The sequence below is a fragment of the Echinops telfairi genome, unplaced genomic scaffold (genome assembly GCF_000313985.2).
Source record: "Echinops telfairi isolate 266 unplaced genomic scaffold, ASM31398v2 ScPeMD7_18;HRSCAF=68, whole genome shotgun sequence".
Lineage (NCBI taxonomy): Eukaryota > Metazoa > Chordata > Mammalia > Afrosoricida > Tenrecidae > Echinops > Echinops telfairi.
Window position 1 is genome coordinate 87,286,767 of NW_022103915.1, and position 13,061 is coordinate 87,299,827.

The 13,061-nt window shown below is 40.9% G+C and overlaps 1 protein-coding gene, 1 long non-coding RNA gene and 2 other non-coding genes across 4 annotated transcripts in view; all 4 read left to right on the top strand.

Annotated features, from left to right (window-relative positions):
- The first annotated feature begins 4,123 nt into the window (after window positions 1-4,123).
- On the top strand, window positions 4,124-10,378 carry LOC123521456. Its single transcript, XR_006679898.1, has 4 exons — window positions 4,124-4,281; window positions 7,661-7,727; window positions 9,367-9,483; window positions 10,173-10,378. It is a non-coding gene; the product is annotated as an uncharacterized LOC123521456 (long non-coding RNA).
- LOC115868914 lies at window positions 7,898-7,973 on the top strand. Its single transcript, XR_004045873.1, has one exon. It is a non-coding gene; the product is annotated as a small nucleolar RNA SNORD126 (small nucleolar RNA).
- Window positions 9,764-9,908, top strand: LOC115868908. Its single transcript, XR_004045869.1, has one exon. It is a non-coding gene; the product is annotated as a small nucleolar RNA SNORA79 (small nucleolar RNA).
- A 577-nt stretch (window positions 10,379-10,955) lies between the features above and the next one.
- CCNB1IP1 (cyclin B1 interacting protein 1) overlaps window positions 10,956-13,061 on the top strand; it is a 14,166-nt gene continuing 12,060 nt past the window's right edge. Inside the window, exon 1 of the mRNA XM_045287995.1 lies at window positions 10,956-11,055. The gene's annotated coding sequence lies outside the window, so the exon portion shown is untranslated. The remainder of the gene's footprint in view (window positions 11,056-13,061) is intronic.

Below are 13,061 nucleotides of genomic sequence, written 5' to 3' on the forward strand. Positions count from 1 at the left end.
GTTTTCGCCGAGCGGCCCGCTGTTCCAGGGGACACTGGGCAGCAAACAAGCCGAATGAGTTTAGTGGCCTTTGTGAGGTGCCCCCAATTTTATTGCCACCGCAGTGACGAGGGTGGCCTAACAATCAAGACATCCCGAGAGAAAGGTAGCAGAGTGGGAGCCCTCTTTCAGATTCCAGCGGCACAGCACTCCGGTGACCTTGAGCCGGACAGTAGCATTCTGAGGCTCATTTTGGGAGGATCAGATAAAATATATAAAGGCAGGCACCAGTAGGCTTATGTTAATAGCTTTAGATGTAAGCAGTCAATTAATTTCGGATTCTTTTGTTGTCTTGGAAACAGTCGCCTAGTGACCTTGAGTGTAATTTAGTGAGAAAGACAATGAATTAGTTGATGGAATGTATACTCCTTTGTAAGTCTCCTATAATCATAATTCCCAAGTTTTATTGTCGATTTTTTGGGAACAGTTCAAACATTTATGTGGGTCAGAATTGAAAAGGGATGCAGTCTAATCCCAGAGCCATTCGATTCCCTCCTCACAGTTTCTAGTGTATCCTGCCCCAAACATGTGTACTCTGTATTCTCTCTTCGTGTGGGTAAATAAGAAGGTCGTTTTTTATAATGACTACAGAATACTTTAACGTATGGCTTTCTGAAACTCACTGCCATTCACTTGATTTCGATTCAGTCTCTGTATATAGGGTTTCCAAAGACTAAATTAAAAAAAAATTATTTTAATGTTTGAACAGAAAGAGTAAATTTATTAAATGGGATACTTTGGGGAAAGTCCCAAGGCCCCTTAGCTTGTCTAAAACACCAACGCGAAATCTTTATAGGCACAGAGAGCCACGTGTTTTCCCTGTGGAGGGCCTCTTGTGTTTGAACCAACACCTTGTGGTTAGTAGCCCAGTGCTTAACCCACCATGCCACCAGGGATCCTTAGGTAGGGTTTTAGTACAACTCTAACCTCAAAATGCTGCTATGAATAACCAACCTTATACCAAAATTCTATGACATATGGCATTTCAAGTATTTGTTGTTATTATTAGCTGTCTGTTAGATCTTAATTTAATTATGTAGCCCTTTCTGTTTTTGATGTTTTGTACACATGGTGATAAGAAAACAATTGATTAGGGTGGGTAGCCTTGATGGGGCAATAAATCTCAAAGGCACAACCATGCTGGTGGGTGGTTTTTATGTCTTTACTTACCTAAGTTTAAGTCCACAAACTCTGCCATGGATTCTCACAGTGACCCTATAGGACAGAGTAGAACTGCCCCCGTGGCTTGTCAAGACTATGTAGCTCTATGGGTGTAGAAAGCTTTGTCTTCTGAATAGCTGGTTTTGAACTGATGCTGACTCAACACACAGTCACTATGCCACCAGCACTCCCGGTTTAGTTTTATCTTGTGAGCAAGGATGGAAGGGATGACTACAGTAAACTGGAGAGATCACCACGCGGTCTTTGTAATTCTCAGGGCAGTAGGAGCATGCCAGTCTGTGCTTAGTCAAATGTGTGCTGAATATCTCCGGAAAAGTTATGCCAAGCGAATAAGCTCGAGTGAAGTTACTGTGAGAAGTATGACGCTTGGTAGAGCATCTCGTCTATGGACTAGCTGGTTAAGCGTGGACATTTAACTGCATGCCCATTACTGTACAAAGTAATTTATGTTTATTAACCTCGTTTTATCATCAAACATCCTATCCTAAGTGGTAGGTAGTATTTGCCCCCATTTTTGAGAAGGGCAACTGGGGTCACCTATTGAGCCAGGATTCAGTTCCATTTCTATCTAGTGTAGCGGGCTCAGCTCTGTGTTGCGTGGTACGCTGTTTAAACCTACCAGGTGCTCGGGAGAAAGATTTAGTCTTAGAAACTGTATTAGAGCTAGAAGTTTGAACATTAGCTTAGGGTTTACCGAAGGAGCCCTGGTGGGCTGCTTAGCCAAAGGTCCTCAGTTTGAAGCCACCAGTGAGGGTGTGTTGGAGAAAGATGAGGCTCAAAAGCACACAGGGGTAGTTTCTACCTTGTCCTTTGCAGTCACTATGAGTTGGAATTGAGTCAATGGCAGTGGGTGTTTGGTTTTTGGGGTTTACTGTGAGACTCCTAAATCCATTTTTGAATCTCCACTTAGATTTGGGCTCCATTGGATTCACTCAGGCTATTAACCAACTTTGAAAAGCTTGTCCTCAGGCAGAATGTCTTTGAAAGTAGACTGCTACCCCTCCCCTAGCTAGCCTTTAGAGACTTCACAGTGCACCCTTAATGGAATTTTGGGGTACTGGGGGGTGATGTAGTCATAAATCTTACCCTGACTGACTTGGTCAGTGGTCCTGAACCAATCTTGTAGGTTTTATTATTTTGCCAAGTGTATATATCCCAATTATAGTTACTGCCCCACGTCTGCTTAATCCTGCCTGCAACTGCAGTGCACAGATTTGCAGTCAAGCATGATTTTGTTCCTGTGTATTCCGTATTTCAGTTTCTGTGAATCATTGTGATGGTCTTCCTTATCTGGATGATGCACCTTTGTTTTATCTTTCCCCTGTTTAACACTGAATAATTGTGCTGATAAATTACATTTGAATCTGGGGTCTCTTCTAGAACAACTTCAAGGAGGAATTTTACTCTGCCTTAGATATTAGAGCTTAAATTCTGAGTTAAGCAGCCTATTTGCAGAAGGCTCAGAATGATAGTGAAAGCCCAAAATACATTTGCAGAGCCCATACCTGATTAAGCCTCCATTGAATTCCTTCTATCAACCCAAATTGAATAGTCTTGTCCTCAGGCAGAGTGCACAGGGAAGTGGAATTCCCTCCACCCATCTCCAGCCAGTCCAGAGAGGTGTAGTCTCCCTTAGGGGCTTTCCTGGTGGTGTCCTTGATGGAGTTCATTTTGGGATCCATTGTCTTGGGTTTTGACTACCTTTGACTGGAAGGCCCTTGACCTATCTTGTAACTTGCTCTGACCCCTGGTCCCCTTCCTGCTTCTGTCTCGGCTGTAATGGATGTTTTTGTTGCCTGTGTGTTCCATGCCTATTTAGTAGTCGCATGGTTGAAAATCCTTGGAAGACATTACGACCTCTTGTTAATGGTTTCTCTTACTTGGATAGATCTTTATTGTGTCTTTGTCCTGTTCTCCTTTAATTATATTTGTAATTTGACGTCTCTTTTGCACCCCAAAACACCTACGATTGCTCTGAGGTGGAATTGACTTGGTGGCAGTAGGTTTTAACCACCAAGCTGCCATTTAGTCTCTACGTTGTATCTGCCATTGTCTGCCATTTAGCCTCTAAATCGTGTTTGCTTGTTAAAAGAAGATAAAACAGTAGGTGCACAGTGAGACAATGTATGGAAACGGAATTGTAGAATTGTGCGATTTTACCGCTCCTAATGCCCTAATTTTGAGGCAGACAAGCAAAAGAAACTCCATTTTTGCTAGCTGCTGATGACCTGCATCCTTCCCCCTCCCATCTGGGAAAGTCCCACTAGTGATTGATTGTAGAGTGTACTCTTGTGTTCTCAAGATCAGACCATTGTGATGAATCATATTGTTCCTTGATGTATCCAGGAACCAGGTTGTTATAATCAATGCTGTACCCTGTAACGCTCACTAACTCTCAGGAATAGTAACATTCATTTTGCTTTCTGTTTCTGACCATGCTTGCTTAAGTCCAAATGATAAGTGAGTTTTTGCCTTTAAAGAGAAACTGAAATGTGTATTTGGGACTGCAATCAAAGAATCGCTTTTAGATTCTAGCAGTCCGGTTATCATGGAATAAAGACTTCTAAGTTAACAAGACATGGAAGTGGCTGTCATTTATTTGAACCCACAGCAATTTAAAGTTATTTCTTGCTTTCGTGACCCAACCCCTGCATTTTCATCCTGTAATGGTGCTAGGTGAGGCAATGGGCAGTTAGGAAAGCCTAACTTTTCTTTTGTATTTGTTCTGAGTGGTTTTCTCCTGTGTTTTAAAGACGAAAATGATCAAAATTCTGAACTAAAATAGGGAATTATATATATATACATATACACACACACTTTTCCCCTGATGATATTTTGTAGAGCTTTCTCTAAAGGAGACCCACATCAAGCGATCCATTTTGTGTTCTTTTGCTTCAGGTTGACAATGGAATCCACTGAGGGAAGAAAGCCTGGTTCTTTAGTAGCCTGTGTGCCAGGACAGGTGCGGCCGGCACTGAAAACCTGCGTAACGTCTGCTGTAGAGCCACCCCCCAAAGTCAAGTGGACTTGGACTTGGATTTGGACATTCTCAGGTTTCATGTACGTTTCATGGCGGATAGGACTATAACGTCAAGTTCTTGTATGCGGAAGATGAGTTTACATTAGGTGCTGTGGCACGTCTTTGTCCTTTATCTAAGAAGATGAGAGGTTCTTTGGGCTGCCGTTGTCTCCCATAATACTAGGCACACAATAAATCAAAACACTAAACTCTGCCATCGAGCCGATGCTGACTCATCGTGACCCTAGGACAGGGTAGACCTACACCTTTGAGTTTCAACACTGCTTACAGGTGTAGAGAGCTCCATCTTTCTCCCACAAAACTCATGGTGGTTTTGAACTGCAGGCCATGAGGTTAGCAGCCCAACTTATAACCACTTCGCCACCAGTAGGCACACAGGAAGCACTACGTCCATTTAGAGGGAGCTGAGGAGAGGAGCATCCATTCTTAAAATGGAAAGCAGTGCCTGGTTCTATCTGCAGTTTGAATCAGGCCTTCATGCAACATCTAGTCACATGTATGAAAATACATCTTTTGGCCATTTGTACCTATCTGCCCACAGGCAAGAATATATAGATAAGTATGCAGAGTATTTATATTTAGTTCAGCCCCATAAGTACTCAGGAAATATGGAATGGCCTTCACGTGGTAGAATGAAGTGCTGAAGCAGGATCACATATTTTAATATCCGGGTTTATGTGTAAAGCTTTGTGCTGTAATGCACCAAGGACATAAAGACAGACCCTGGCAAGGGCAGAGAAGTGGTGCCTTTCCACCTACAATCCTGTAGGCAATATAGTTGACCCTTGTGTAATCTAGGGGCAAAGGGGTGCTGATACCCCCGTTCACACAGTTGAAAATCTAGCCATAACTTTTAACCCTCCCAAACTTAGCTCCTAATAGCCTCCTCTTGCCGGGAAGCCTTACCGATAACACATTTTCTATCTTAATATGTGTTATGTACTGTGAAACTTCAGCAATGACTTCATGGGATTTATCTTCTTTTATAATGGTCCGTATGTTAGGTTCTTTTCTCTTGTATGCTGCTGACCTGAAAACACCTGGCATTACCTGTATAAGTAGAGCACTAGGGCTTCTGATGGCACTGTGGTTAGTCACTACATAAAAAAAGATGCTTTCTATTCCTGTACAGATTGATTGTGTCAAAGCCCACAGGGGCAGTTCACTCTGCCCTCATGGGATCCCTGTGCACCGGGATTGACTGGGTGGCACTGGGCTTGGTTTCTAGTAAGGTGAGAACAGTAAGGGATAGAACCAAGACTTAAATCCAGTTCTGTCACAATTCCATCCTTTTGACTTCACCAGGCCACTTCCTACACACAATAAGCAGGCAGTAGACCATGGTTTGTATCAGCGTGTCATGAGAATGATATACTGGATCAAGGGGTCAGAAAGCAACGAGTGTTTTAATCATGAGAAATATATTCAGTGTTCTTTAACAATGTCCATGTCCTATATTTGAACAATGCTTTCATATACTGCCATAAAGTCAATGCCAATATGTATGCATATGAGTATAAATACGGAGTTAAATTTGTGTAGTGGCAGATGGTACGAATTCTTTTGTTTTCCAAAACCTTTTTTTTTTATTAGGGGCTCATGCAACTCTTATTACAATCCATACATACATCAATTGTGTAAAGCACATTTGTATATTCGTTGCCCTCATCATTCTCCAAACATTTGCTTTCCACTTAAGCCCTTGGCATCAGCTCCTCATTTTTTCCCCTCCCTCCCCGCTTTTCCCTCCCTCCAAAACCATTTTATTGGGAGCTAATACAGATGCACCATTCCATTCATATAGTTCAATCAGATCAAGAACTACTGTACACTAGCTACCACAATTTCAGAACATTCCATTTTTAATGATATCAGCTCCCCCTTATCCCACCTAGATGGTATCACTTTTTAAAAATGATAGCTACATGCTTCTTCCTGTTTGTTTATTTTAGACGTACCCGTCCTTGAGGCAGTGCTGTCCAATAGGACTTTCTGCAGTGATGGGAGTGTGCATTTGTGCTGCCCTATTTCATGATTAAAATGTGACTTATTTAAGTTTTAATTCGTTCACATGGCAGCCTGTGAGGGGCTACCTAAACAATTTTAAGACTCGGCTCACGGTCGACTTTTCCCCCTTAAATTCATTGTTTGCGCTTCCTACAACGTAGTACCTTGGACATGCATTTTCAGGAGCCTTGCCTTTCTGGCTCGATTGTGTTGTAAAGTTGCTGTTAGCTGGTTTTGATCCACGGTGAGTGTCTATAGAGACTGGAGTACAGCCCGGTTCTGCACCATCACTGCTGTGTTGGAACTCATTGTTAGCAGGCACCTGTAAAGTAACCTTTAATATTTTAAAATGAGATGCTTTAGAAGACGGTTAACTGTTGTGTTTTTCTAGCTTGTGATTAGGCAGAGAATTCCATTTCAGGAAATACTCATTGGGTTGCCTTCCGTAATTGAGAGGACTATCCAGTTTCACCTCAAGTTCAGATGCTGTGTAAGCTCTGGAAGAGAAAATCAAAGCTTTCTTATAGTGCCATCTTGTGGCCGACCTGTGTTCCTAATTATGTGATCTGAATTTTTCATGTCAAGGGAAGGTTTTCCCTAGTTAACTGGAAAAAGGGTTCCAAAGCGTAAAGATCATACATAGTTGTAATTGGCTCGTTGACGTTGAAGCGTATTTAGAACAAAAGCTGTTTTGGAATACTTCTCACTCATCTGAATCTTAAGAGTCTTGGCTCCTTGGAGTACCTGTGATTGGTTAACCTTAACAGGTTGGTTAGTTTGACTGAGTTTTCAAAACCAGCGATTCTCAACATATGGGTTGTGACCCCTTTGGGGGTCGAACAACCCTTTCACAGGGGTTGCCCGAATCATAACAGTAGCAAAATGACAGTGATGAAGTAGCAATGAAAATAATGTTATGGTTGGGGGGTCATCACCACATGAGGAACTGTATGAAAGGGTCCCGGCGTTAGGAAGGTTGAGAACCACTGATCTAAACAAAGCTGAGTTAGCGCAGGAATCCTGCCTTAATTTGATACTGAGGTTGGGCATTTGACATTCTCCATGGGTTAATGATTTGCATTACTGAATGAGGAATTAAATTTAAAATGAACAGTAAATTATAATTTTATTTGAGGCTCTAAGGGTATGGAAAGGAGCCCGTTGGTCTTATTGTCAGGAGTGCTTACCTCATGGTTGATGGTTCAAGCCCATCAGCCGCTCCACTGGAGAAAGCTGAGGCTGCGCTGCCTCGGAAATCCTATATGGGGTCTCTGAGTCCTGGTCGGCTTGATGGCAGTGGGTTTAGTTTTGGCATATGGGTGTAACAAATATGGAGCAGGCTGATACTTATTCAAGGAATACAATCCTAACCTGTGGATTTCTATTTTCTAGTATGATGCGTGGTGGATGACAGATGGTATAGTTCAATGTGACTCCTGGACACTGGATTAATCTCCTGGTAAGTACAAGGAAACAAAAACCAAAAACCCTTTCTGCCTCCCTTAGCAGAAGTTGAGGCTGTGTTATTAGTGGGTGAAATTTAGTAGTTGGAAAGTTTTAATTCTAGCCTTAAACGAGTGCTCTGGTGTTGCATTTGGTATTAGGTGGTTTGCTTCATCAATTATCGATAGTTTGCCATGATGAAATGCATGTTAAGTCCGTGTTTCAGCTGATCACCTGATTAAACACATGCTCTGAGCAGACTAAAGCTAGGGGCAAACACCTGGAACCGAGTTTTTCTTGGAATTTTTACTGGGTTCGAGTCTTTGATCCTAGATAGTTACGGTAATCAATCTTCATATTTAATCTGATACCACCTTCTTCTGTCTCATCTTTAATTTGTACAAGGTCAGGAATCCTTAATTATAAAATTCAAACACTACAGGAAATAAAGAAACTTAAATAAACTGGTGCTAGGTATAATTTTACCAAGTTGGCAATTTTTCCTACTAACCACTCTTTTATTCTTAAATAAATGATTATAACAATCCCAGAGCTCCTTAAATCAATTTTGTTAGGGTATATAACATAACACTGGACAAGGCATTTGGAAGTACTCATATAAAGGTTTATGTTTTTCGAAACATAAATATAAGCCTATTAAAGAAACATTTCTATTAATTTTTCTGCTTAAGCTTTATGTATGTATCTGTGTGTTTGCTTGAATTCACCTGAAAAGATACTCAAACACCATGTTTTTTCCTTTGCAATTGTGTTCTGTGAGTGACTTTGTTTTTATCGTGAATTGCACAAGCTTTATAGAGCAGTTCCTACACATTGTGTTTGTTGTTGACTGCAATCCCCTCAAAGTAGCATCACTTATCCCACTTCCTCCCTGTGTTTTCCATCCCTATACTACCTTAACCTTCCTGAACTTTTTCTTCGGGCAAAGGCTGTCCTTTGGATCTCAAAAGGAGTACAGAGTGCTCTGGTGTTGTAGACCTCTCTCTATCTGGTTGAAAATTGAGTTCCCTTCCGGACCTGGAGGGAACTCAGGGTTAGGACCATAGTCCTATGGATCCCACCAGTCTCTTTTCAGTCAGTAGCATCTTATTTTTTAAGATAGTGAGTTTTGTTCCACACCTTTCTCTCCCTCTAACTTGCACCTTCTAGTGCGGTCCCGTTCAGAGCAGTGGCAGAGCGGTCGTTCTGCTCCCAGCTGTGGGGCCGGTGTTCCTGTGGTCTGCCGGTCCACTGGACTCTTGTGCTCCAGACAGGGTGAGACTGATAGTTGCACTTAGATGGCCACCCATCATACTCACCATGATACTCATCAAAGTAGGATATAAAAAATCCCTAATTTTTGTGGAACTGGGGTGACTTATTTTGCCAACCTATATTTTCTAACTTGACATAAACATGTTGTATAATTAAAAGCAAAGCATAAACAGGACAGACAGGACAGTCTTTTTTGTTTTGTTTTGACAGCCTTGTTTTCCCCTATTCCTACATTCTTAGCAAGAAATGTAGGTATATATGAAGGAAATTCTGAACATTGTATAATCAGATCAGAATGACACCTGCACAGGTAATAGAAATAACACAAGGTAAAATTGGTGCTTGAAATGATTTTTTTAGCTTTTGGCTCTCTTTTGCAGAAAGGAAATTGCCAGAGTCTGAAACTAGATTGGACTCTCCCCATTCCAGTCTGAAACTCGTGAGGGCTGTAAATCCCGGATTTACGGATGACCACCTGCTCGTTTCCCCTACTTATGGTAAGAAGACCCAGAAGTGGAGAAGCTTTGACATGGCATATTGAAGGGTTTTAAGAAGTTTGTTGGAAAACAGAATGAAAAGATAGTTGAATATTTCCATAAACTTTTTGAAGCCCCTCCTTGTATGTGGTTACCCAAAAGAATGTTAATGGGGTGAATACTTGCATATTGTCATTGTCCTAGTAAGTTTTACAAGTTTAGGTTGGAATGCTGCTTAGCAGTTTATCGATGTTTTCATTTTTACTGTGTTCCTTAAAGTACTGTGGTAGGAAATGTATTTTGATGGCTGTTCCTCTCGCTGCCTGGAGCCGTAGGCAATGAGATTTTAGTCCATCAAATAGCAAACCTGACTTGTCTTCACTCGGAGCACCATGGATGGGTTGGCTGTCCAGTAGTGCTTCTGATTTTTGCGGAGTCAAACAATTGTAAAGCAGGCAATGATATCAGATGCAAAGAATGTGCCTATGATTTGAAAAGAAGATAAGTTAATTTTATAATGTAGGAATATAGTTAGCAGCAAGTTATAGTATTTTAATAGCTTTGACTTAGGACTCTGATGAAAGGGTTGTATTAAATAGATTCTAGTGGTTACTGAAATGTGATACTGTGAAGTCATTCATGTTTAAATGGTTATCCCCCCCCCCAACCAATGTGCACAATGTGGCTGTTCACATACTTTATCTTTGCAGCGTGAAGGCAGATGATTCTTCAAATGAAAGATGGAAGCTGACTTCTCACCAGGAACGATCCTTCAGAATCAATCACTTTGCAATTGTGTAAGAGGTAGCAAAGGAAAAGAAAATACTGTTTGTTCTTTTATTTTTGAAACTGGTAGATTGTAAAACTCCATGAAAGCCTAGCCAACATACAAATTAAAATAATATTTAAAGTGAAATGAGTGGAAATTGTTCTTAAAAAAAGAAGAGTCCTTAACAAATGGCAATGATATTAATCGTTTCTTGGACATTTAGAATGGAATAAGGGGGCTTAAATGGTTAACTAACTTCAAGGTTGGCTGTTCAAACCCATCAGCTACTCTGAGAAAGATGAGACTTTTTGCTTCCCTAAAGATTTCATCAGGAAATCACCCTGTATAGGGTTTAACAGAAAATTATGAACATTTCAGTTAGCCTCAGTAGACATATTACTTAATTACACACATTAATCTAGTGTGGTTAAAAATTCAGTATTTATACTTCGTGTTTAATACTGGAATATCCTCATTTGTTTGGCTGAATTACGAGAGGGTACCCCCCCAAAACCAGTTGTACTGGGCAGAGCAGATCTTTTTTCCCCCACTAGGCAAGCTTTGAGCAACTTGCTCTGAGTTAGTGCACCCAGTGGCATAGCCTGGGAACGTTCTCTCTGGTTACTGAATGTTTTCATAAAAGCAGTTTCACTTGAACCTCGTTTTTTGTGATGGCCAATTTCAGAGAACATCGTGCAGCTGTGAACTTTTGTTTGCTGCTTGGGGAAAATGCCGCAGAAACTACTGTGATGTTGAACACAGCTTACAAGGAGAGCGCTATGGGAAAACTCAAGTCTACGACTGGTTTTCTCGTTTGATAAAAGGTGAAATATCGATTAATGACAGTCCTCATTCTGGGCAGCTGTTCCTGAATGGACAAAAATGCCAACTCAAGTGCATTTGGAGTTTGTTCCACCAGGTCAGACTGTTAATTACACTTTCTATTTAGAAAAGAATGTTCTGAAAAGATTGTGTGACAGTGTTCGACAAAAGAGGCCTGATTTGTGGTAGCCACGGGGACTGTTTTTGCCACGATAGTGCACGTGCTCATGCAGCCATCTCAGTGCACCAGATTTTGGCAAAAGCAGCATGCCTCTCTTGCCCCATGCAACTTACTCACCTGTCCATGCTTTGCGAGACTTCCTTTTGTTTCTGGGATTACAGAGGGACATGAAAGGGCAGTGATTTGACAATGTAGAAGAGGTAAAGAAAAAGAAACAAAATGAGGGAGGTCCTGTCAGCTATCCCAACAGATGAGTTTGAAAAAGGTTTACAAGAATGGAATTGCAGATATGACAAATGTATTAAGTGTAATGGAGAGTACTTTGAAGGTAATAAGGTTGTTTTGTAAAAAATTTAAATACATAACTTAGATGAAAAAAAATTCCAGTTTCTTTATAGTATCCCCTTTGTATACTTCACGTACTTTTCTGCCTTATTATGAACGGACTTCATAGAAAATTTCTTTTTGGTTTGCTATTTTTCTTTTTAAAATACTTTTATTGGGGCTCTTATATCTCTTATCACAATCCATACATTCATCCAGTGTGTCAAGCACATTTGCACGTATGCTGCCATCATCATTTTAAAAGCATTCTCTTCCCACGTGAGAAAAATTTCTATCTTTTAATTCCATGAACTTTTTGAGGTCTTCTTGTATCATATCTGTGGATGTATATTATTTGCAAGGGCTACAAAATACATTAAAATTGGGATTCTGGTATTACATGAGTTAGAAGAGATGCTAAAAGTGCTAATTTTTTCTGTATAACAAATATGGAATGAATATTCATAGCTGGTACGTGCATAGAATACACAAGAGCTAGTTTCAGGTAGTAGAAAGATAAGATCATTTGAAAAGCAATGTGACTTCTAAGATTGAAGCACAAGCAAATAAGCACATTCATGGGGATGCCTGGGTAGAAGGATGGCGGAATTGATACTTTGTGAAAAGTTTGCAAAGAAACGAGCAGTTTATAGATGGTTAACTCACTTCAAACATAGGCTGAGATGATGTTGCAGCCAGGAGTGGTAGGTCATATCAATTTCCAGGGAAACAATCTTGTTTGTGCCCTAGAGAAGTGACATCAAGATCCTAAAGGATTTTTGGAAAGAATTTTAACAGGAGATGAAACATGAATACCAGTGATGCTGAATGCAATGTAAAATTATTGGTAGCTATGGCTACAATGAGGTGAAAGTTCCGCCAAAGCAAAAGTAGACCCAGCCAAGAGCAAAGATGCTGGCAACAGTGTTTTGGGATGCTGAGGCATGTTGCTTGTTGATATTCTGGAGGTCCAAAGAACCTGGGTGTATGCTAGCGGTAGTGTTTGGAGAAAGCCAAATCGTGGGCAGCAAAACGCCCAGGAAAGCTTCCCTAGAAAGTCCTTACCACGATAGGCCTCCTGCTTGTTCTCATTGAACAAGGCCAGTTTGACCAGTTTCTATGGGAAATCATGACGGCTGATACAGTCCTGATTTGAGTCCTAACTTTGCTTCCTTATATTTAAAAATATCTAAGAAGGAATCCACATTCCTCAATACTGTAAAAACGACCACATTTACAGTGGTTCTCAACCTGTGAGTCGTGACCCCTTTGGGGGTCGAACGACCTTTCACAGGGGATACCTGATTCCTAACAGCAAAATTACAGCTGTGAAGTAGCAATGAAAATAATTTTATGGTTGGGGGTCACCACAACATGAGGAACAGTATTAAAGGGTGGTGGCATTAGGAAGGTTGCGAACCACTGATTTACAGGTTTAAGATCACTTCTTGAAGGGTGGACTAAATGGCTGGTGCTGCTTAAGAGTGCCTTGATTTTGATGGG